This window comes from Balaenoptera physalus (assembly GCF_965194825.1).
Source record: "Balaenoptera physalus genome assembly, chromosome: 3".
NCBI classification, from domain to species: Eukaryota; Metazoa; Chordata; class Mammalia; order Artiodactyla; family Balaenopteridae; genus Balaenoptera; species Balaenoptera physalus.
The window spans coordinates 17645034-17671822 of NC_138890.1; the positions used below are offsets into that span (position 1 = coordinate 17645034).

Here is a 26789-nt window from a genome sequence, read left to right on the forward strand (position 1 = left end):
TTGTATTTTTTTTTTTTTTTTTTTTTTACCATTCTCCCCACTTAGGGCTTATAGAATTCCAGAGTTTGACCTACAGTTTCCCAGTTGGTAGTCAAAAGATACCTCAGCAAGAGAAGCAGAAAGCTCTCTCCAGTGTAGAAAAGCAGCCATTGTCCTGGGGCAGGAAATGGTCCTGGCAAGAGTTACTTTTACAGATGCCCAGTTTTCAGTGCTTGTTGCTATGCCTGTGAAAGTACCTTCAACCTCCAAGTCCCCCAAGTTCTGAGGGGCTTTCTCAGCTCCTTGCCCAGTTTAATGATACTGAAACAAACATCTCTGTGAAAGATGGACTTGGGCATGTCCTTCAGAGAAGGGTAGCTGGCCCTTCCTACTTCTCCCACATACAATAAACTGATGGCCCTCAAGACTTATTGAATGAAGAGAGGGTGTCTATTTCTTTTTAAACACAAGAAATGAAAGAACAAAACCACAACTCCCAGGCTATAGTAGAAATGGGATTTTAATATAATATTCCAGTGCAGGTTTTGCTATTTACCACAATAGTAAACGTTTTCTTTTTTTTTACCTTTTATACAAAAAATCAATCACCCTCTCACCTCCTCTGAACTATTCCCTTCCCACTGACCCCATCTCCTCTGGTCTCATAAAGTCCTTGGTGCCTGGCACTTGCAGTGGCACCAGACAACATCAATGGGACCCAGCTGTCCCTCACCTGGTGAAGAGCAAGGTATGTGAAGTGGGGTCTCTCCTCTACTGGGGGAGGGGGGTAGGTAAGTCCATCACTCTCAGTTGGCCTTGATGATGGAATCTAGCCTGAGAACGCGGTGGGAGGCAGGGCCAGGACCCCTGGGAGGGTAATAGGCAGGTGCTGTAAGTCGTGAAGATAGAACTGAAGTTGTCAGACCCATTGGGTGGGTGAGTGCTCTGGGATGCCTGTGGGCACAGATGACAACTGTGAAGGAATGAGAGAAGTGTACAGAGGGCAATATCTGGCAGCAGGCAGGGCACTGTGCCCATTGGCAGTGCTCCTCAGCTAAAGTTAACTAGCCTTCTGGTTCCCAGAGAGCAGAAGGCACCTAAGGCAGTAAGAAGGTCCACGGGAGTCCAGGTCAGCCTGTCAACTGTTAGGTGTCATACCCAGCCAGAAGAGGTTCAGTGGTGAAACAAGCCTGGAGGTGGCCTGGGCTGTCACGTTGGAAGCACGGTGCCTGTCTGGCCTGGGCCATTCTAGTCTGTAAGTTTTTAGCTCACCCTGGAGAGGGTGATCCTGAGGCTGGCTATTGCCAAGAGTCAGTTAGAAGATGCCCTTTGTGAACCAGAAAAAGAGCAAAGTAAATCTAAAAAATAAATATTAGAACCAAGATGAATAGAATAGGGAACAACACAGCAATAGAGAAAATCAACAAACTAAAAGTTGTTTCTCTGAAAAAATGAAAAAACTGATGAACCTTTAGCTAGATTGATTAAGAAAAAAGTAGAGAAGACTCAAGTAATAAAGTCAGAAACAAAGTTGGGACAACACTACCAACCCCACAGAAATAAAAGAGTTTATAAGAGACTGTGAACAATTATACACCTACAAATTGCATACTCTAGATGAAATGGGAAAATTCTTACAAGCACACAAATTACAAAACAGGTGACGCCTACCAAACATTTAAAGAAAAACTAACACCAATTCTTAAACTCTTCCAATAAGTAGAAGAGGAGGGAACACTTACGATTTCTGTGAGAGCAACATTACACTAATACAAAAGCTAGACAAAGATCTCACAAGAAAAAACTAGAGACCAATATCCCCCATGAGTATAGATGCAAAAATCCTTGATAAATACTAGCAAACAGAATCCAGCAGCATATTAAAGGATTATGCATCATGGTCAAGTGGGATTTATCCCAGGGGTTAAAGTACTGCTCGATATATGAAATGCAATCTATACCACATTAGTAGAATGAAGGGGGGAAAAATCCACATGATCATCTCAACTGATGAAGAAAAGGCATTTGACAAGAGCCAACACCCTTTCAGAATAAGAGAACTCAATAAGTAGAAATAAAAGGGAACATCCTCAACATGATAGAGGGCATTTATAAAACCCCACAACTAGCATCATGTTCAGTTATGAAAGACTGAAAGCTTTCTTCCTAAGATCAGAAAAAAGACAAAGACATCCACCTTTACCACTTCTATTCAACATTCATTTTATTGGAGGCTCTGGCCAGAGCAATTAGGCAAGCAAAGCAAAAAGCATCCAAATTGGAAAGTAGGAGGTAAAATTATTGACAGATGACAAAAGTTTATATGTAGAAAATCCTAAAAAATTCACACACATACACACAACTGTTACAGCTAGCAAACGAATTCAGTCAATCTGCAGGATCAATGGAATAGAAATTGAGACTTAAGAATTAAACCCATGCCAGTGGATTTTTCAGCAGAGGCATTAAGACCATCCAATGAAGGAAAAACAGTCTTTCTACAAATAGCGTTGGGAAAACTGGATATCCAGTTTTCAACATGCAAATGAGTGGAGTTGGAACCTTATCTCACACCATATGCAAAAATTAACTCAAAATGGATCCAAGAGCTAAAATTCCAAAACCCTTAGGGGAAAGAAAACAAACAAACAAACATAGAGGCCAATCTTTATGTCCTTGGATTTAGCAATGGTTTCTTAAATATGGCACCAAAGGCACAAGCAACAAAATATAAAACAAATGGACTTCATCAGAATCAGGGTGCCTGGCAGCTGGTTGACCTGGATGCTCATCACCTGATGCCAAATATGGGATGCCCGGGACAAACTACTAGTCAAAACAGCAGCCCAATTCCGGAGGGCAAGTCTGATAAACAGCTAGTCAACCCAGCAGACCAGTGCCCAAGGCCAAGTCCAGGATGCCCAAGACACCCAAGACAAACAGGTGATTGGCCTGGCAGCCCAGTGCCTGAGGCCAAGTCTTGGATGCTCAGGAGCCCATGTCAGACTGCTGATCACTTGGAAACCTGGCACCCAGGGCCGAGCTCAGGATGGATATCTCACCAACCCAGCAGCCTAGTGCCCAAGACCAAGTCTGGGAAAACTGGTACAAACAACTGATTGACCCAGCAGCCCAGCACCCTAGGTGGGATCATCTGGGTGGACAGCTGGCTGACCCAGCACTCTGAAGTCTAAAGCCAGGTCTGGGACACCCAGGAGGCTCAGAATGAACAGCCCAGTCTATTCAGCAGCCTGGAAACTCTGGCCAAGTCCAGGATACCTAGAACAAACAGCTGGTAGACCTGGCAGCCTGGCACCTGACATAAAGTTCAGAAGGCCCAGGATGGACAGCTGGTTGACTTGGTTACCCAGAGCCCCAGGCCAAGTATGGAATGTCTAAAGCAAACTACTAGTTGACATGGCAACCTGAATCCAGAGGCTAAGTTTGGGATGCCCAAGACTGATGGTTAGACAGGCCGGTATCCTGGTGCCCAAGGCCAAGTCCAGGATGCCCAAATGGACAGGTATTCAACCCGGAAGTCCAGCACCTGAGGTCAATTTTAGGATGCCCAGGATGAGCAGCTGGTTAAACCAGCAACCTGTCTTGTGAGGCCAATTCCAGGATGACTAGGATGACTGTTGGGCCCCCAGTCTGGTGCCAGTGCCAAGACAGGGACATTCAGAATAGGCAACTGGCCAACCCTTTGCCTGAAGCCAAGTCCAAGATCAGAATGAATAGCTGGTCCAACTGGTATCTCAGTGCCTGAGGCCAATTCGTGACTCCTGGGACCAGAAAGGTGGTCTACCCAGCAGACAGGCACCCAAGGAACGTTTTGAATGACCAGGATACGTTATCTGTTTGACTGGGCAGCCCCATGCCTGAGGCCAAGTCCAAGACATCCGGAATGCCTGGGACAGACAGCTGTTTGATTCAGCAGCCTGTTACCTAAGGCAAGTTCAGGGTGCCTGGCAGCCAGTTGACCTGGATGCTCATCACCTGATGCCAAATATGGGATGCCCAGGACAAATTACTGGTCAAAACAGCAGCCCAATTCCAGAGGGCAAGTCTGGGACAAAAAGTTGGTTGAGCAGGCAGCCCAGGGCCAAGGCCAAGGCTGGGACACCTTGGAAAGACGGGTGATTGACCTGGCAGCCAGGTGCTAGAGGCCAAATCTAGGATGATTGGGTCAGACAGGTCAACACGACAGCTTAATGCCTGAGGCCAACTCCAGGATTCCCGGAAAGGACAGTGGTCTCCTCGCACGTTGGCACTAGAGGTCAAGTCCAGGATGCCTGGGACAGACAGCTGGTTGACATGGCAGCCTGGCACAAAAAGCCAAGTCTGGGACACCCTGGAAAGACAGCTGGCCAACCCAGCAACCTGGTGACCAAGGCCAAGTCTGGGATGCCCAGGACGAACAGCTCTTCAACCCAGAAGACCAACACCCAAGTCCAAGTCTGCGAGGCCTAGGGAAAACAGCTGGTAGACACAGCAGCTCAGTGCCCAAGGCCAAGTCTAGGACATCTGGGACAGAGCTGGATGATTCAGTATCCCAGCACCCAAGATAAAGTCTGGGAGGCCCAAGACATACAGGTGGTCAACTAAAGTCTGGCACTAGAGGCCAAGTCCAGGATACTTGGGATGGATGGCTGGTTGACCCAGTAGTACAGTATCCAAGGCCAAGTTCAGGAAGCCTGAGATGCCAGTGATAACTCGACCTGGCAGCTCAGTGCCCAAAGCCAAGTCTGGGACCCTCCAAGACACACGGGACACCCAAGTCAACCCAGCAGCACAGTGCCTGATGCCAAGTCTAGGACTCCTAAGATTGTCAGCTGGTTTACCTGACAGTCTAGCACCCAAGGCCAAGTCAGGGATACATGGGATGCCCAGGACTGATATGTGGTTGATCCAGAAACTTGACACTTAAAGCCAAATCCAGTATGCCCAAACAGGACAGCTAGTTACCTGGCAGACCAGCACCTGAGGCCAAGTTTGGGATGCCCAGGTCAAAGAGCTGGTGAACCTGCCAACCAAATCCAGGACACTAGGGTGCTCAGGAAGGACAGCTTGTCGACCTGGCAGCCTAACACTGGAGGCCAAGTCTGGGATACTTCAAATGGACAGCTGGTCAACTCTTCACAACATCTGAGGCCACGTCTGAGACACCCCAGATAGCTACCGGGTTGACCCAGCAGCCCAACACTGCACCACGTGTGTGATGCTTGGGACAAACAACTGGTTTCACCTGGTAGCTGGTTGTCTGAGACCAAGTTCCCTATGCCACAGAATTCACAGTTGGTCAACCCCACAGAACAGCACCAGAGGCCCAGTCCAGGGCACCTCAGACTACTGGTCAATGCAGCTCAATACAGGAGTCCAAGACTGTGATGCTTCTGAGGGACAGCTGGTCAACTTGGCAGCCCAGGGTCTGAGGCCAAGTCTGGAATGCCATGGGATGCACAGATGATCAACCTGGCAGCTCAGCATTCAAGGCCAAGTCTGGGACTCTCAAACAGTCCAGGACATCCTGAAAGGACAGCTGGTCAATCCAGTAGCCTGACCTGATGCCAAGTCTCAGACATTCAGGATACCCAGTATTGTGTGCTTGCTGACCCAGTAGCTCAGTGCCAGAGGCCAAGTCTGGGAGGCCCAGGAAAGATATCTGGTCATGCTGGCACTCTGGCACCTAAGGCCCACTCAGGGTTGTCCAGGATGCCCAGGATGGACAGCTGTCCAACCCAGCAGCCTGAAGGCAGAGGCCAAGCCTAGGACCACCAGAATGAACAGCTCATTGGCCTGGCAGCCTGGTGCTTGAGGCAAAGTTTGGGATTTCCAAAATGCATGAGACAAATTGCTGGTCAACCCAAGCTTGTCACCAAAGGCCAAGCCAGGGATGTTTGAGACACAGAGCTGGAGAGCTTAGCTGCCTGGCACTATAGACCAAGTCCAAGACTGCCAGGAAGCCTGGGACAGACAGTTGGTTTACCTGGTAACCTGGTGGTGAGGTCAACTATGGAATGCCCAAGCTGGGCAACCTCAGACCTGGTGCCTGAGGCCAAGTCCAGGATGCCTGAAAAAAAGCTGAACTACCCAGCAGCTTGGTGCCCAAAGTTGTCCCAGTATCCTGGCACCTGAGGCCAAGTCTGGGATGCCCAGGACACCTGAGATTGACAGCAGATCAACCCAGCATCCCAACATTGAGACCAGATGTGAGATGAACAAAAAGCTGGTTGACTTGGAAGCATTATGCCTGAAGCCAGGATTTTGACAGCTGGGACAAACAACTCGTTAACCCAGAAGCATGGTTCCTGAGGCCAAGACCAGGAAACAGGATGGATAGCTGGTCAACCCAGCAGCTTGGCACTTAAGGAAGGCCAATTCTGGGGCAGAGAGGAAGGACAGCTCGTTAACCCAGAAAGCCAGTGCACAAGGCCAAGTTAGAATGCATCAGACAAAGAGTTGGTTGACCTGGAAGCCTGGCTCACATGGCCAAAACCAGGACACTTGGGATAGACAGTTGGTTGACTTAGCAGCCCAACACCTGAAACCAAGTTTGGGACATCCAAGATGGACAATCTAGCAGCCTAGCGCATTAGGCCAAGTCTAGGATGCACCAGAATAACAGCTGGTCAACCTGGAAACAGGCACCTAAGACCAAGTCCAGGATTCCAGGATGGACAGCTGGTTGATCCAAAAGTCCAGAGCTCAAGACCAAGTGTTGGATGCCTGGGAAGCCTGGGAAAGATAGCTATTTGACATTGCAGCCTGACACTGGAGGCCAATTCCAGGACACCTAAGATGGATAGCTGGTTGGCCTGACTTCCTGGCTTCTGAGGCCAAGTTTAGGATGCCTCAGATAGACAGTTGGTCAACTCATTAGCCTGAATCTGGAGGCCAAGTCTAGGACACCCTGTTGACCTGGCAGCCCAACACTGGAGGTCAAGTCCAAGATGGACAAGTGGTCTACTCGGCAGCGTGGTGCCACAGCTCAAGTCCAGGATGCTAGGGATGGACACTTGGTCAATCCAGCAGCACTCTCTGAAGCCAAATCCAGGACACCCCAAATGGTAGGCTGGTCAACACAGCAGCCTGGCAACTGAGGCCAACTCAGGGATGCCCAAGATTGACATCTGGTTGAATTGGTGATCCTACATTGAAGGCCAAGGCTGGAATGGACAACTGGTCGACTCAAAAGCATAGCATCTGAGGCCAAGTACATGACACCAGGGACAGACAGCTGGTCAACTCTAAGTCTGGGATGCTTGGGAAGAACTGCTGGTCATCTGGCACCCTGGAGCCCATGGTCAACTTTGGGATGCCCTGGAAGAACAGCTGGTCAACCAGGCAGCCTGGCACTCAAGGCAAATAATTTGGTGATCAGAAAGCTTCAGATGGACAGCTGGCTTACCAGTCCAGTGCTGAGGGCAAGTCCAAATGCCTAGGGCAAAAAGCTGGTTAACCAAACAGCCCATGCCTGAGGCAAATCTCTTAAAAACTTTACTACATTTATTACAGAATGGTTATCAGTCTTATTCACTGAAAGAACAATGTGCAGTATGCAGCTTGTAAGTGGTGTTTTAGAAAATAATTTCTTACAAGTCTCTTATACATATTACAACATGCATTACACATGGGGTATCACTTTCATTCACTGAAGAACACTACTGAAAACATCTTGCTGTTAGAAAAATGCCTTTATACAAGACTTTAAACATTTCATTACATACATTACAGAATGGGTATCACACCAATTCACTGAATAATGTGCTAAATATAGCTTGCATGAAGCTTGTTAGAAACCACAAATTTCTTAAACACTTTGCTACATGCATTACAGAATAGTATCACTTCCTTTCTCTGAGAGAACACTTGCTGAATGCAGTTTTCAAGTGGCTTATTAGAACACTGTTATTAGTCTCTTAAACACTTTACAATATTCAGTGAAGAATGGGATTCACTTCCATTCACTGAAAGAAAACTAAACTGAACACATCTTGCAAGTAGCTTGCTAGAAACACGTTTATTACAGTTTCTTAAACACTTTAGTACATGCATTACAGAAAGGACATCATTTCCATTCATTGAGAGAACATTATGCAGAACACAAATTGCAAGTGGCTTTTAAGAAACACTGTTGTTACAAGTCCTTGTTAGAAACAATTTTATTACAAGTCACATAAATATTTCACTATATGCACTACAGAATCTATTTCCATCCCTGAAAGAATACCATGCTGAAAGCAGCTTGCAAATAGTTTGTTAGAAAAACTTTCATTACTAGTCTCTTAAACACCTCACTAAATGCATCACAGAATAAATATCACTCCCATCCAATGAATAAACTCTGTGATAAACATGGTTTGCAAGTGTCTTGTCAGAAACACCTTTCTTACAAGAACTTAAAACACACACAGCATGCCTTAGTGAATGGGTATGACTTCCATTCACTGCAAGAAACTGCTGAACAAAGCTTGCTAGTAGGCTGAAAGGAACATCTTTATTACTTTTAAAAATAAACACATCACTACATGCGTTACAGAATAAGTATCACTTCCATTCAATGAAAGAAACTGCAATGAACACAGCTTGCAAGTGTTTTCAGAAACAGTTTTATTGTAAGTCCTCTAAACAGTTCTCAAATGCAATACACAACAGGAATCAGTTTCATTCACTAACACTGTAGCAAATGCATTTTGCAAGCAGCTTGTTAGATACTCCTTGACTACAAGTTTCTTAAACACTTCGCTCCATGCATTATGGAAGAATATCAATTTATTCAATGAAAGAATACTATGCTGAATATCGCTTTCAAATACCTTTTTAGGAACACTTTTATTATGTCTCTTAAACAATCATGACACGCATTACAGAATGAGTATCACTTCCATGAACTGAAAAACAAATTGTGCTTGTGGTGCAACTTGCAAGTGGCTTGTTATAACCATCTTTACTTCAAGTATTGTAAACAATTCAGTATATGCGTTACAGAATGACTATCACTTCCAATCACGGAAAGAACACTGTATCAAACACATCTTGCAATTAACTTGTTAGAAACTATGACAAGTCTTGGTAACACTATACATGAATTAAAGAATGGATTTCACTTGCAATTACTGAAGGAGTACCATGGTTAACACACCTGCGAACATCTCTATAGAAAAATCTTTAGTTCAATTTTTGAAACAACTCTTTACAGTCATTATATAGTGGGTTTCACTTTCTTTCACTGAAAGAACTCTGTACTTAATGCATAATGCAAAGTAGCTTGTTAGAAATACCTTTATTACAAGATTCTAACCATGTCACTACATGCCTTAGTGAACAGGAATCATTTCCATTCACTGAGAGAATACTCTACTGAATGCATCTGGCAAGCAGGTTGTTAGAAACACCTTTTATTACAAGTATCTTACCATTTCACTTAATTTTTTAAAATTGAAGTGTAGTTCACATAAAATATTATATTAGTTTCAGGTGTACAACACAGTGATTCAATATTTTTATAGATTATGAACCATACAAAATTATTATAAAATATTGACTATAGTCCCTGTGCTGTACATTACATCCCACTGACTTATTTTATAATTTGTAGTTTGTACCTCTTAATTCTCTTCACCTATTTTATCTCTTCCCCCGACCCTCCTCTCTGGCAACAAGTAGTTTATTATCTGTATCTGAGTAATTTTCTCTCTTGTTACATTTGTTCATTTGCTTTGTTTTTTAAAAATTCCACATATAAGTGAAAATATACAGTATTTGTCTTTATTTCGCTAAGCCTTATACCCTCCAGGTTCATCCATGTTGTCACAAATGGCAAGATTTCATTCTTTTTTAAGGCTGAGTAATATTCCATTGTGTATACATACCACATTTCCTTTATCCATTTATCTGTTGATGAACACTTAGGATGCTTCCACATCTTGAGTATTGTACTGCTGTAAACATTCAGGTGCATATATCTTTTTGAAACAGTGTTTTCATTTTCTTCAAATAAATACCCAGGAGTGTAATTGCTGGATTGTATGGTAGTTCTATTTTTAATTTTTTGAGGAACTGCCATAAAGTTTTCCATATTGGCTGTACCAATTTACATTCCCATCGCAGTGTACTAGGGTGCCTTTTCTCCACATCCACTTCAACACTTGTTATTTGTAGTTTTTTTGACAATAGACATTCTACCAGGTATGAGGTGCTATCCCATGGTTTTGATTTGCATTTCCCTAATGAGTAGTGATATTTGCTACTGAACCTGGACTTGGGTCCACTCATCTGACACTCAGCAAAGTCAGTCTTATGACACTGGGTTGTGGTTAAGGAAAGTAAAGCATTTATTGCAGGGAACCAAGCAAGGAGAATGGGCAGCTCATGCTCAAAAGACCTGAACTCCTTGTTTGGCACCTTACAATAAAAGCTGTACCTTCCTTCAGTACAACTCAGTGTCAGCAGACTGGCTTTGCTGTGCATTTGGTGAGCAGACCCAATCTAAGTTCAGTAAAATGTTGATCATCTTTTCATGTGCCTGTTGGCCATCTGTATGTCTTCTTTGAAAATATGCCTATTCAGGTCATCTTCCCAATTTTTTAATCAGATTTTTTTATATTGAGTTGTATGAGTTCTTTATATATTTTGGGATATTAATTCCTCATCTGACATATCATTGCAAATATCTTCTCCCATTCAGTAGGCTGACTTTTCAAATGGTTGATGGTTTTCTTCACTGTGCAAAACCTTTTTAGTCAGATTTGGCCCCACCTGTTTTTTTGCTTTTGCTGTCCTAGCCTGAGGAGACATATCCAAAAAATGTTGCTAAGACCAGTGTCAAACAGATTATTGCCCATGTTTTTTCTTGGAGTTTCAGGTCATACATTTAAGTCTTCCATTCATTTTGAGTTTATTTTTGTGTATGATGTGAGAAAGTAGTCCAGTTTGATTCTTTTGCATGTAGCTGTCTGGTTTTCCCAACACCATTTATTGAAGAGGCTGTCTTTTCCCCACTGTATATTTTTGCCTCCTTTGTCATAGATTAACTGACCATATATGCATGAGTTTATTTCTAGGTTGTCTATTTTGTTTCACTGATCTGTGTGTGTTGTCTGTGTGTGTGTGTGTGTGTGTGTGTGTGTGTGTGTGTGTGTGTGTGTGCCAGTACCATACTGTTTTGATTACTTAGCTTTGTAGTATAGTTTGAAGCCAGGGAGCATTCTTTTTTCAAGATTGCTTTGGCTATCTGGGGTCTTTTGTATTTATGTACAAATTTTTGGATTGTTCATTCTAGTTCTGAGAAAAATGTCATGGGTATTTTGATAGAAAATGCATTAAATCTATAGATTGCTTTGGATAGTATGGACATTTTAACTATGTTAATTCTTACAATCCATGAACACAGATATCTTTCCATTCATTTGTATCATCTTCAATTTGCTTCAGTGTCTTATATTTTTCAGACAACAGTACTTTCACCTCCTTGGTTAAATTTATTCCTATGCATTTTATTCTTTTCCTATGCATCTGCAAACAGTGACAGTTTTACTTCTTCCCTTCTTATTTGGATGCCTTTTATTTCTTTTTCTTGTCTAATTGCTGTGGCTAGGTCTTCCAATACTATATTAAATAGGAGTGGCAAGAGTGGACATCCTTGTCTTGTTCGTGACATTACAGGATATTTTTCAGATTTTCACTATTGAGTATAATGTTGGCTCTGGGTTTGTCACAAATGGCCCTTATTATGTTCCCTCTATATCCATTTCATTGATAGGTTTTACCATAAATGGATATTGAATTTTATCAAAAAGTTTTCTGCTTCTATTTAGATGATGATATGATTTTCATGCTTCAGGGTGTTAATGTGGTGTATCACACTGACTTGAGGATATTGCACCTTCCTTGCACCCCTGAAATAAATCCCACTTAATCATGATGTAAGATCCATTTAATATATTGTTGAATTCAGTTCGTTAATATTTTGTTGAGGATTTTTATATTTATGTTTGACCTGTAATTTTCTTTTTTTGAAGTGTTTTTGGTTTTGATATCAGCATAATGTTGGCCTCATAGAATGAGTTTGGAAATGTTCTTTCCAATTTTTTAAGAATAGTTTGAGAAGGACAGGTATTGACTCTTTATTAATCCCTTTATTTTTTTTTAGCTTTTATTATTATTAGCTTAATATTTATTGAAATATAGGGGCTTCCCTGGTGGCGCAGTGGTTGAGAGTCTGCCTGCCAATGCAGGGGACACGGGTTCGAGCCCTGGTCTGGGAGGACCCCACATGCCGCGGAGCAACTAGGCCCATGAGCCACAATTACTGAGCCTGCGCATCTGGAGCCTGTGCTCCGCAACAAGAGAGGCCACGATAGTGAGAGGTCCGCGCACCGCGATGAAGAGTGGCCCCCGCTTGCCGCAACTAGAGAAAGCCCTCGCACAGAAACGAAGACCCAACACAAGCTATAAATAAATAAAAAACAAATAAATAAAAATTAAAAAAAAAAAAGAAATATAGTTGATTTACAATACTGTGTTAGTTTCAGGTGTACAGCAAAGTGATTCAGTTACACACACACATATTTTTTTACATTCTCTTCCACTGTAGGTTATTATACCTATTGGCGTATACACATAGAGCTAAGCAAAACTTTAAAGTACATCTCAAAAGAGCAGTATTATAGATCTCTTCAACATATAATTCATGCATCACACTTCAAAAACATCTTCCACTCAATAAAAGAACGCAGTGCACAGAAATTCTTTCTTATGGTAAGAAACAATTGGCTACATTCCTTCTGTGAGAATCACGTTTAATTCTGCCCTCTGAAAGCCTTTACCTTCCAATCACATTGAGCACACTTAGTTGAGGTCAACAGGACTTAGCAAATAAAGTTGCTAGATTTACAAGTTTAGGGAACACATCTCTGCCTCTATCACATACAAGGTATAACGTTCCTTCATGAAAAGAACACTGTCGGAGAAACTTTATACTGGTAGCCAGGTACAAAGTTCTTCTGGTTGTGATGGGAGGCTCTTCATTGTATGCATGTTGACAAGGCCATTGATTATATTCTCAGTTAGTAACCTGTATTGAGAAAAGACTCAAATTACCTGTAAAACCGTAGTGTTAGACAGCTATGAAATAAAACACTACCTACTTCAGTCACTTGGGGTCAGTTCCCAACACTGAAAGAACACTGTGCCTAAGAGTTCTTTCCTCTATCTTGTGAAAAACACATACTTTTACTATGGGGGAAAGAGGCCTTGGCATACAGTCTCACTCTCATTTGGCCTCTGAACATGGAGCATCTCACAGCTTTTGATGCCAATTTTCAAAGGGTTCGTTTACAGGTCTCTCAAACATTTAACTAGCTACTCCAAATCCTGGGAACAATTTCCAAACACTGAAAGAACAATCTGTATAAAACCTCGTCCTTCTACTCTGTATGATACATATATTTTCTATATAGAAATCAGGCCTGTTCCACAGTGTGAAAGACCTTCACACCAATTGCCACAGCTTTAAAGTACCTCTCCAAAGACCAGTATTACAGATCTCTTAAACAATATACTTCATGCATGACAATTCACATATATCTTCCACACAATGAAAGAACGGAGCGCACAGGATTTCTGTCTTATGGTAAAAAAACCGTTGGCTACATTCTTTCCATGAGAATCATGTTTAACTATGGCTTCTGAAGAAAGGCTTTACCTTCCAATCGCATTGAGCACACTTAGTTGAGCTCAACCTCACTTAGCAACTACAGTTGCTAGATTTACAGGTTTAGGGAACACATCTCTGCCTCTATCACATACAAGGTATAACTTTACTTTAGAGAAAGAACACTGTTGGAGAAACTCTGTATTGGTAGCCTGGTACAAAATGCTTCTGGTCGCAACTGGAGACTCTTCATTGTATTCGGGTTGACGAGGCCCTTGATCACATTCTCATTTAGTAGCCTGTTGTGAGGAAAGACTCAAAGTAGCGTGTAAAACCGTAGTGTTAAAGACAGCTGTGAAATAAAACACTACCTGCTTCGGTCACTTGGGGTAAGGTGCAAACACTGAAAGGACACTGTGCCTAAAAGTTCTTTCACCTATCTTGTGAAAAACACATATTTTACAATGAGAGAAACAAGGCTTGGCATGCAGTCTGCAAGGATTTCACTCTCATTTTGCCTCTGAACCCTGAGCTTCTTGCAGTTTTTGATGCCACTTTTCATAGGGGTGGTTTGAGGTCTCTCAAACATTTCACTCCAAATCCTGGGTACATGTTCCATACACTGAAAGATCAATGTGTATAAAACTTCATCCTTCTACACTGTAGGACACGTATATTTTCTCTATGGGAAACAGTCCTTTTCCTTATGTGGGAAAGGCCTTCACAACTATTGGTATAAAAACAAAGCTGAATGCAGCTTTAAATTACCCCTCGAAAGACCTGTATTACATCTCTTAAACAATATAATTCATGCATCACACTTCAAATACATCTTCTACTCTATTAAAAAAAAAAAACACAGTGCATAGAAGTTTAACAGAAACAATTGGCTACATTCCTTCTGTGAGAATCATATTTATGCCATCTGAAAGGCCTGACCTTCCAATTGCATTGAGCACACTTAGTTGAGCTCAACCTCACTTAGCAATTATAGTTGCCAATTTGCAAGTTCAGGGAACACACCTCTGCCCATATCACATACAAGGTATAATTTTCCTTCATGGAAACAACACTGTTGGAGAAACTTTGTACTGGTATGGTAGCCTGGTGCAAAGCGGTTCTGGTTGTGATGGGAGACTCTTCATTGCATGTAGGTTGACAAGGCCAGTGATTATATTCTCAGTTAGTAACCCTGTTTTGAGGAAAGACTCAAAGTGCCCTGGAAAAACACTTGTTATATATGTCTGAGAATTAAATTACCACCACCTTCAGTCACTTGCAGTAAGTTCCATACAGTGTAAGAAAAGTGTGCCAAAAATTCCTTAGTCCATCTTGTGAAAATCACATAGTTTTTTTGAAGGGGGAAGAAGCCTTGACATGTAATCTGCAAGAATTTCACTCTCATTTCACTTCTGAACACAGAGCTTCTCTCAGCTTTCCATACAACTATACAGAGGATTGGTTTGTCAGTCTCTGAAACATTTCACTAGCTACTCCAAATCATGGGTAAAAATTCCATACACTGGAAGAAAAATATGTATAAAACTTAGTCCTCATACGTGTATGACAAGTACATTTTCTTATGGAAATCTGGACAATTCCACAGTGTGAAAGGACTTCACACCTATTGGGGTTTACACAGAGAGCTGAGAGCAGCTTTAAAGTACCTCTCCAAAGAGAAGTATTACAGATCTCTTAACAACATACTTCATGCATCATAAACAAATATAACTTACACTCAATAAAAAAAACACAGTGCATTCTTATATGTGAAATAAAATACTACCTGCTTCAGTCACTTGGGGTCAGTTATGAACAATGAAAGAACACTGTGCCTAAAAATTCTTTCGTCTAACTTGTGAAAAACACATACTTTTACTATGGAGGAAACAAGCCCTCATGTGAAGTCTGGAAGAATTTCACTCTCATTTTGCCTCTGAACACAGAGCCTCTAGCAGCTCCTTTTACTCTGTATGATATGTACATTATCTCTGTGGGAAACAGGACTTTCCTTACTTCACACTTACTTGCTTTACACTCAGAGCTGAGCACAGCTTTAAAGGACATCTGAAAAAGAAGCATTATAGTTACCATGGGAAACTCTTCATTGGATGCAGGTTGAGGATGCCATTGCTTATATTCTCAGGTAATAAACCTGTTTTGAGGAAGACTCAAAGTAGTCTGTAAAAAACACTCATGTAAGTCTGTGAAATAAATCACTACCTTCTTCAGTCACTTCGGTTACCTTCCATACACCAAAAGACCACTGTCCCTAAAATTTCTTGCGTCTATCTTGTGAAAACAAATGCTTTTACTACAGGTGAAACAAGCCTAGGCATGCAGTCTGCAAGGATTTCACTCTCATTCCACCTAGGACCACTGAGCATCTTGCAGCTTTAGAAGCCACCTTCTAAACTGAGCGCAACCTCACTTAGCAATTACAGTTGCTAGATTTACAAGTTCCAGGAACACATGTCTGCCTCTATCACATACAAGGTAGAACTCTCCTTGATGGGAAAACACTGCTGGAAAAACTCTGTGCTGGTAGCCTGATCCAAAGGGCTTCCGGTTGCTCAGGAGCCTCTTCTTGGTTTGCAGCTTGACAAGGCCATTGATTACATTCTCACACCTGTTTTTCAGAGACTCAAAGTAGCCTGGAAACAGTGGTGATAGACAACTGTGAAATAAATCACTACCCACTTCACTCACTTGATGTACATTCCACATCCTGAAAAAGTACTGTGCCTTAAAATTTTTTGCATCCGTCTTTTAAAACAAATACTCTTACTAAGGGTCAAGCAGGCCTTGGCATGCGATCGGCAAGGATTTCACTCTTATTTTGCCTACAATCTCAGACCATCTCGCCACTTTTGATGCCATGTTTCAAAATGTCGGTTTTCAGGTGTCTCAAACATGGCCCTAGCTACTCCAAATCCTATGGACGTGTTCCATACCATGAAAGTACAATCTATATAAACTTTTGTCTTTCCACTCTGTAAGAAAAATACATTTTCTCTATAGGAAACAGTCTTTATCCTTCTGTGGGAAGAAGCTTTCACATCGACCAGCTTTTACAAACAGAGCTGAGCCCCTGTAACTTTTATGGTGAAAAAACACCTTACCTATAGAGGAACAAAGAATACATCCAGCATATTTTCAGAAACCATGCAGGCAAAAAGAGAGAAGAGTGAAATATTTAGAGTGTTGAGGAAAATACCCACCAACCTAGAATTCTGTGCCCTGCAAACTATCCTTAAGAAGTGAAAGAGAAATAAAGACTTTATTGGACAAACAAAACTAAGGGAATTTGCTATCAGGACACCTGTCTTTCAAGAAATGTTAAAAGAACTTCTTTAGAGAGAAGGAAAATAATATAAGTCAAAAACTCAGATCTACATAAAGAAAGGAAAAGCATTGAAGAAGGATTAAGCAAAGATAAAACTAAAACTTTTGTTTTTTTAATTCTTAATTGATCTAATAGGTAACAGCTTTTTCAAAACAACAATATTAACAACGTATTTGATTTTGTATGCTTGTGTACATGATATAGATAGGTAGATAAAAAGACAGATAGATGCTTCTGTATGCTTATATATAAGTGAAATGAATGACAGCAATGGAACAGGAGGGAGGAATTAGAATTATTTTACTATTGTTATAAGGTACTCACACAACCTATGAAGTGGTACAGTGTTATTTGAAAGTGGATATGTATTAGTTGTAAATGTATATTGCAAACTCCAGGGCAACTGCTAAAGAAAATAATAAAAGAAGTATTACTGAAATGCTATGAAACAAGAGAAAATGAAATCATATATAATGCTCAATTACCCACACACATATGGTCAATTAATCTTCGACAAAGGAGGCAAAAATATAAAAGGAGAAAAGTCTCTTCAGCAAGTGGTGCTGGGAAAGCTGGAGAGCCACATGTAAATCAATGAAGGTAGAACACTCCCTAACACCATATACAAAAATAAATTCAAAATGGCTTAAAGACTTAAATATAAGACATGACACCATAAAACTCCTAGATGAGAACACAGGCAAAACATTCTCTGACATAAATAGTACAAACAGTTTCTTGGGTCAGTCTCCCAAGGCAATAGAAATAAAATCAAAAATAAACAAATGGGACCTAATCAAACTTACAAGCTTTTACACAGCAAAGGAAATCATAAACAAAACGAAAAGACAACCTATGGAATGGGAGAAAATATTAGCAAACAATGCAACCAACAAGGGCTTAATTTCCAAAATATGCAAACAGCTCATACATCTCAATAACAACAGTAAAAACAAACAACCCAATCAAAAAATGGGCAAAAGACCTAAACAGACATTTCTCCAAACAAGATATACAGATGACCAATAGGCTCATGAAAAGATGCTCAACATCACTAATTATTAGAAAAATGCAAATCAAAAGTACAATGAGGCATCACCTCACACCAGTCAGAATGGCCATCATTAAAAAGTCTACAAATAACAAATGCTGGAGAGGGTGTGGAGAAGACGGACTCCTCCTACACTGTTGGTGGAAATGTAAACTGGTGCAGCCACTGTGGAAAACAGTATAGAGGTTCCTCAAAAAACTGAAAATAGAGTTGCCATATGATCTAGCAATCCCACTCCTGGGCATATATCTGGAGAAAACTATAATTCAAAAAGATACATGTACCCCAATGTTCATATCAGCACTATTTCCAATAGCCAAGACAAGGAAACAACCTAAACGTTCATCAACAGATGAATGGATAAAGAAGATGTGGTATATATACACAATGGAATACCTTAACCATAAAAAAGAATGAAATAATGCCATTTACCACAACATGGATGGACCTAGAGATTATCATACTAAGTCAAGTAAGTCAGAAAGAGAAAGACAGATACCATATGATATCACTTACACACGGAACCTAAAATATGACACAAATGAACTGATTTATGAAACAGAAACAGACTCACAGACATAGAAAACAAACTTATGGTTACCAAAGGGGAAATGGGGTGGGGGAAGGATAAATTAGGAGTTTGGGATTAGCAGATACAAACTACTATATATAAAATAGATAAACAACAAGGTCCTACTGTATAGACCAGGGAACTATATTCAATATCCAGTAACAGACCATAATAGAAAAGAATATGAAAAGAATATATATATATAAATAACCGAATCACTTCGCTGTGTACCAGAAACTAACACAACATTGTGAATCCACTATACTTCAATTTAAAAAATTAAAACTTTAAAAAAAAACAGTAAACAGTAAGTAAAATTAAAAGAAAAAATTTTAAATAAATAAAACACTCAATTAAAATCTCAAAGGCAGAAAGAGAGTGGAAGACAAAAACAGGAAGAACGTAAGCAACAAATAGAAAACAGTAACAAATATGATAATATTAATCTAACTACATCAATTTGAATGTTAGTGGTCTAAATGCACCAAGACAGAGATTGTCAGATGGATCAAACATGATCAAAAACATGATTCAACTATACGTTGTCTGTAAGATACGTTGTTTTCATTTTAAACATAAAGACACACAAAGTAAAAGTAAATAAATGGAGAAAAACATAATATGTTAATACTAATCAAAAGAAAATTGGAATAACTATTAATTTCAGACAGAGGAAATGTCAAAGTGAGGAACATTATCAGGGATAAAGAAAGGGAATTACATAATTATAAAGGGGTTAATTCTCCAAGAAGACATAACAATCCTTAACATGAATGCACATAACAATGTATCATCAAACTACATGAGGTAAAAACTGATCAAACTTCAAGGAGAAGTAGATGAATCAACTATCATAATTGGAGACTTCCATACTCCTCTATCAGAAATGGACAGATCCAGCAGGCAGAAAATCAGTAAGGATATAGCTGAACTCAGTAACACCATGGATCAACTGGATATAATGGACATCTACAGAACACTTCACCCAACAACAGCAGAATATACTTTTTCCTCAAACTAACCTGGAACATTCACCAAGATAGACCACATTCTGGGCGATAAAACACACTTAATAAATTTAAAATAACACCAATGTCTGCTCTCAGATCACAATGGAATTAAACTAGAAATGAGTAACAGAAGATAGCTGAAAAAATCCCCCAAATTCTTGGAGATTAAATGATACAATTCTATATATCACATGGGTCAAAGAAGAAATCTCAAGAGAAATTCTTAAATATTTTGAATGAAATGAAAATGAAAACACAACTTATCAAAATCTGTGGGGTATAAGGAAAGCAGTGCTTAGAGGGAAATTTATAGCACTGAATACATCTATGAGGAGACGAAAGGTCAAAAATTAATAATCCAAGCTTCCACCTTAGGAAACTAGAAAAAGAAGAGCAAATTAAATCCAAAGTAAGCAAAAGAAAAGAAATTATCAAAAAGCAGAATGAAGTTGAAAACAGGAAATCAATAGTAAAAATCAATGAAACCAATAGCTGGTTCTTTGAGAAGATCAATATCAAAAAGTCTCCAGCTGTGCCAACTAAGAAAAAAAGAGCTAGGACATGAATTACTAATATGAGATACGAAATAGGGGACATCACTACAGAACACATTAAAAGTATAATAAAGGAATACTATGAACAACTATATGCCAACTAATTTGATAATCTAGATAAAATGGACTAACTCCCTTTGAAAGTCACAATCTGCCAAAACTCATGCAAGAAGAAATAGACAATCTGAATATGCCTATATTAAAGAAATTGAGTCAATAATTAATAACCCTCTAGAATGAAAAGCACCAGGCCCAGATGGGTTCTACCACATTTAAGGAGAAACTATACCAATTCTCTACAATATCTTTCACAATATAGAATTAGAAGGGTATACTTCTAATTCTCATAAAATGGTAACTCATTTTATGAAGCTACCATTACCCCAATACCAAAACTTGACAAAGAAAATACAGGATAAAAGAAAACAAGACCAATGTCTCTCATGAACATAAATGCAAAATCCTCAACAAAATACTGGCAAATCAAATACAACAATGTATGAAAAGAATTACACACCAGTACCAAGTGGGATTTATCCCAGGTATACAAGGTTGGTTGGCTCAACACTTGAAAATCAATTAATGTAATACATCATATTAACAAGCTAAAGAAGAAAATCATATGAGCATATCAGTAGATGCAGAAAAACCATTTGACAAAAAACAATACCCACTCATGATAAAAACTATCATAAAAACCCTATAGCTAACTCACTTAATGGTCAGAAACTGGGAGCTTTCCATTAAGATCAGGAACAAGACAAGGATGTCTCCTCTCACCACTGCTTTTCAACATCATACTGGAAGTTCTACCTAATACAATAAGACATGAAAAGGAAATAAAAGGCATGCAGATTAGGAAGGGAAAAAAACTATATTTGTTCACAGATGACTGTTCATTTGCAAAGTCAGGACTTCACTGGCTGAAATTTAAAACTGGCCCCCATACACAGAGGGCAAGGAGAGACTGAAGAAAGAGGCAGACCACTCCAGGCTAGTAGGTGGCAGTTTTAATAAACAACGGAACTTACATAGGAGGCTTATCTTCGTCAGTCGCAAGACAAGTAGATCTTTGCATCCTCCCGCCAGAATCTTAAAAGTTTATGAAGAGGCTTTAACGGGATTCGTCACACATCCAGTCCAGATGGTCTCAACAACACATTACTCTCTCAAGGCTTCATCCTCGAAACGGCTGCTGGTATGGAAATAGTAGGTGGAACATAAATTCCAAGGATGGGGGAGAGGTTAAGGAGCCTCTGATTGCCTGGGTCAGCTAGCAGTCACATCTTCTTGATGACCTCCTCCAACAATGATCATATATGTAGAAAATCCAAAAAACTCCTAGAATAAGCAACTATAGCAAGGTTGCAGGACGCATGGTTAATATATAAAAGTCAATTGCTTTTCTCTATACCACCAATGAACATGTAGAATTTGAGATTAAAAATATAATACCATTATATTGACACCCCCCAAAATGAAATACTAAGGTATAAATCTAACAAAATATGTGTAAGATCTATGTGAAGAAAACTATAAAACTCTGATGAACAGAATCAGGGAAGAACTAAATAAATGGAGAAATATTCCTTTTTCATAGATAGGAAGACTCAGTACTGTCCAGATGTCAGCTCTTCCCAAATTGATCTATAGATTCAGTGCAATCCCAATCAAAATGCCTGCAAATTATTTTGTGCATATTGACAAGCTGAGTATGAAGTTTATATGGAAAGGCGTAAGATCCAGAATAGCTAACACAATACTGAAGGAGAAGAACAAAGTTGGAAGACTGATGCTACCTGACGTCAAGGCTTACTACAGGCATATCTCAGAGATATTGCAGGTTTGGTTTCAGACCACAGCAATAAACCGAATATCAAAATAAAGCAAGTCACATGAATTTTTTTGTTTCCCAGTGCATATAAAAGTTATGTTTACACTATACTGTAGTCTATTAAGTGTGCAACAGCATTATGTCTAAAAAAACAATGTACATACCTTAACTAAAAAATGTTTTTTAATATCTTTATTGGAGTATAATTGCTTTACAATGTTGTGTTAGTTTCTGCTGTACAACAAAGTGAATCAGCTATAAGTATACATATATCCCCATATCCCCTCCCTCTTGGGCCTCCCTCCCACCCTCCCTATCCCACCCTTCTAGGTGGTCACAAAGCATCGAGCTGAACTCCCTGTGCTATGCAGCAGCTTCCCACTAGCCATCCATTTTACATTTGGTAATTATGTCAATGCTACTCTCTCACTTCGTCCCAGCTTCCCCTTCCCCCACTGTGTCCTCAAGTCCATTCTCTACGTCTGTGTCTTTATTTCTGCCCTGCCACTAGGTTCATCAGTACCGGTTTTTTAGATTCCATATATACGCGTTAGCATCTGGTGTTTGTTTTTCTCTTTCTGACTTACTTCACTCTGTATGACAGACTCTAGGTCCATCCACATCATTACAAATAATTCAATTTTGTTTCTTTTTATGGCTGAGTAATATTCCATTGTATATATGTGCCACATCTTCTTTATCCATTCATCTGTCGATGGACACTTAGGATGCTTCCATGTTCTGGCTATTTTAAATAGTGCTGCAATGAACATTGTGGTACATGACTCTTTGAATTATGGTTTTCTCAGGGTATATGCCCAGTAGTGGGATTGCTGGGTCATATGGTAGTTCTATTTTTAGGTTTAAAAAATACTTTATTGCTAAAAAATGCTAACCATCATCTGGGCCTCCAATAAGTCATAATCTTTTTGCAATAGTAACATTAAATATCACTGATCGGAGATCTCCATAACAAATATAATCGTAAGGAATATGACTGTGAATTCATAATGAATTGAAATATTGTGGGAATTACCAAAACGTGACACAGAGACACAAAGTTAGCAAATGCTGTTGGAAAAATGCCGCTGATAGACTTGCTCCAGGCACAATGCCACTAACCTTCAATTTGTAAAAAATGTAATATCTGCAAAGTGCAATAAAGCAAAGCACAATAAAACGAGATATGCCTGTATAGAGCTACAGTAATCAAGACAGCATGATCTTGGTGAAAGAATAGATCAGTGAAACACAATAGAAATCCCACATAAATATAGCCAATTGATCTTTGACAAGGTGCAAGGGCAATACAATGGAGCAACGATAGTCTCTTCAACGAACGGTGCTGGAACAACTGGACATCCACATGCAAAAAATATGACTCTAGACACAGACCTTACACCCTTCACAAAAATCAACTCAAAATGTACCAAAGAGCTAAATGTAAAGCACAAAATGTAAAACTTGAAAAGATAACATAGGAGAAAATCTAAATGACCTTTGGTATGGTAATGACTTTAGATACAATACCAAAAACATGATTGATGAAAGAAATAATTGTTAAGTTGGACTTCATTAAAATTAAAAATGTCTGCTCTGTGAAAGGCACTGTCAACATAATGAGAAGACAAGCCATAGACTGGGAGAAAATATCTGCAAAAGAATATATCTGATAAAGGACCTATCAGATGTTATCCAAAATATACAAAGAACACTTAAAACTCAATAAGAAAATAAACAACCAGATTAAAAAATGGGCCAAAGACCTTTACGGACACCTCACTAAAGAAGATATATGACAAATAAGCATATGAAAAGATCGTCATATACCCTACATTGTATGTCATTAGGGAAATGCAAATTAAAACAATAATGAGATACCTCTACATGCCTATTAGAATGGCCAAAATCCAGAACACTGACAAATGCTGCCGAGGATGTGGAGCAACAGGAAGTCTCATACTTTGCTGAAGGGAATGCAAAATGGTTCAGCCACTTTGGAAAAGAGTTTGGCAGTTTCTTACAAAACTAAACATACTCTTATCATATGATTCAGAAGTCATGCTCAAAAGAGTTGAAAGCTATGTCCACACAGAAGCTTGCACATGGCTGTTTATAGCAGCCTTATTCATAATTGTCCAAACTTGGAAGCAACCTAGATGTCCTTCAGTAGGTGAACAGATAAATAAAATGTGGTACATTCAGACAATGGAATATTATTCCGCTCTAAAAAGAAACGAGCTATCAAGCCATGAAAAGATGCAGAGGAAACTTAAATGCATATTACAGAGTGAAAGAAGCCAATCTGAAAAGGCTGCATACTGTATGATACCAACTATATGACATTCTGAAAAAGGCAAAACTATGGAGACAGTAAAAATATCAGTGGTTGCCAGTTAGGGGATAGGGACAGATGACTAGGCAGAGCACAGAGGATTTAAGGCAGTGAAACTACCCTGTAATGGTAGACATGTCATTCATTATACATTTTTTCAAACCTATAAAATGTACAACACCAAGAGTGAGCCCTAAACTATGGATTTTGGGTAACTGGGATATGTCAGTGTAGGTTCATCAACTGTAACAAATGTGCCACTGTGGTGAGTGATGTTGATAATGGGGGAGGCTATGATGTGCTGGGGTAGAGAATAAATGAGAAATCGCTATACCTTCCTCTCAATTTTGCTGTGAACCTAAAACTGCTCTTTAATACTTTTTTGTCTTTTTTTAAAAAACAGAACAAAACGAGAAACTAGTCACCTCTCCCATTCTTTGCAGACTGGTTCTGTGCTAGAGCAGTCCTTTACTAATTAGCTGGCTTGTTCTCAGCCTAGGGACCAGATGGAGGTGAAAACTTAAAAAGCTCCTTAGGTCTTTTGTGGTTGGGCCTTATGTTGGTTTTTCAGTTGCTTTTAAATGTCTTGATTTCCCAAAGCTTAACCACAGCCTCTCCTCAAGGTTTTAGATGGTCTATCTTATGTTTCTACCCTCAATGTCTTGCCCCAGGTGTCTGTGGGACTGTAGTCCACCCACAAGTTTCAGGAGCAGTGCCTACTGCTTCTCCCCACCTGAGTTCCGAGATAGACAAGATAGAGCCCAGTACTTCTGGCAGCCCTCAGACAGGGCAGAACTTTACAAATAAAAGCTCCTCTCTTCCCTCTCTGTTGGAGCAAGGGAATTGGGAACTTAGCTTTGGCCACTCCAGACCAAGATTTTGCTACACTGAGGAAGGGATGGGGCAAGGGCAAGTAAAAACATCACAGTATTACCATGATTTCAAATGTGTTTTTTTCCTTGATTGAGTTTTCAGGTATTTTTGCTGTAGATCTTTTACTGTTTTCCAGAGCTTTCATATGGTTATTTTAGCCAGTTTCTAGTTGTTTTTTTATGTTTCCAAGGGGGGCTGTGGGCTTGGGCCTGCTAAGCCATTTTGCTGACGTGCCTCTACTTTGACTTTATATTAACATTGTACTAAAATTCACAGCCCACTCAATATGACGATTAAAAGAAAGAAAATATAAAAGAAGCAAAAGTTTTGCAAAAGAAACAAAACTGTCATTCACATATTATATTATATTACATAGAAAATCCAAAACACACAATAAATTCGTTACTGGAATTTATAAGACTTCAGGCAGTAAGCTATACACACAAACCGGTACTTTACAAATGAAATTTAAAAAGAGATACCACTTACAATAGCTTCAAAAAGTATGAAACATACTCAAATAAAACTCACAAAAATATGTAATACTGCTATGGAGAAAATATATGGAGACCTAAATAAAAGGATTGCTGTACCATGGTAATGGATTGTTAAAGTCCATATTGTTAGATATTAATTTTCCTCAGGTTGATTTATAGAGTCAAAGAAACCAGTCAAAGTCTCAGCATTTTTATTTACAAGTTGACACGATGATGATTATTCATATGAGTTGATCATAGCCAAGACAGTTGAACAAGAACTTATGGAAGGATACTCATTCTACCTTATCGAGATTGTTTCCTAATATGTTAACAAAGAGTAGTATTCGTGACCCTATTCCGTGCTGCAACTTGCCTCCGTACCTTCCCCAGACACTTCCAACCCTGCTTTCCTTTCGCTTTTTCCGATAAAGCTTATTTTCTAAAATGCTATATAATTATGTTCATGGCTTATTGTCTGCTCCCTCCCTCCTTCCCCCACCCCCACCCCCAAAAAAATTTCTCCAGAGCAATGATCTCTGTTTTGCTCACTGAGGTATTTTAAATCCTTTACAATAGGGCTTGGCGCGTAGCAGGTGCTCAATATACTTATTGAAAGACTTAAGAGGAAACAGGTTTGTTTTTGGCGGTTGTCTACTTGCCTTAATATCATTTACGCAGATGCAGAGCTACAAGACACTGTCCTTGGCGAAACCCCGTTTCCTCCCGGAAGAACCGGGAACCCAGGAGCCAGCAACTCACGGAGCGCGGCCACGAGCCCAGAATGCGTACCTGGGCACGTGACAGGCTCAGCCGGGCCTCTCCACGCAGCAAGCGCGGAGAACTACACTTCCCAGAATCCTTGGGCTCTCGCGTGGACTACATTTCCCAGAGGGGTTAGCGACCGTTTCCCCGCCTCCCTCACACTACCCAGTTCCGGACCTGCACAGGGAGCCGGGTGTTTGTTGCTGGCGTGAGCGGCGTCCTGGGCTGAGGTCTGCCCAGGCAGCACCCCGGGGAGTCCCGACCTGAAGTTGCTGTCCGGCCGTGGCAGTTCCGGAGCCTCCCGCCTGCGGCCCGCGGAACCCCCGAGGCCTGGGTGAGGT

At 40.2% G+C, this 26789-nt stretch overlaps 1 protein-coding gene and 1 long non-coding RNA gene across 2 annotated transcripts in view; one reads left to right on the forward strand and one right to left on the reverse strand.

Annotated features, from left to right (window-relative positions):
- The window catches only part of LOC309657535, a 27805-nt gene continuing 1016 nt past the window's right edge, over positions 1-26789 (reverse strand). Inside the window, exons 2-5 of the long non-coding RNA XR_014261840.1 lie at positions 21197-26778; positions 12449-13054; positions 2854-12130; positions 1-2759 (exon numbers count right to left, since the gene is read on the reverse strand). This is a non-coding gene — a long non-coding RNA (uncharacterized lncRNA). The remainder of the gene's footprint in view (positions 2760-2853; positions 12131-12448; positions 13055-21196; positions 26779-26789) is intronic.
- Positions 26648-26789, forward strand: part of LOC309657519 (uncharacterized protein) — a 26168-nt gene continuing 26026 nt past the window's right edge. The window contains exon 1 of the mRNA XM_082455095.1: positions 26648-26787. The gene's annotated coding sequence lies outside the window, so the exon portion shown is untranslated. The remainder of the gene's footprint in view (positions 26788-26789) is intronic.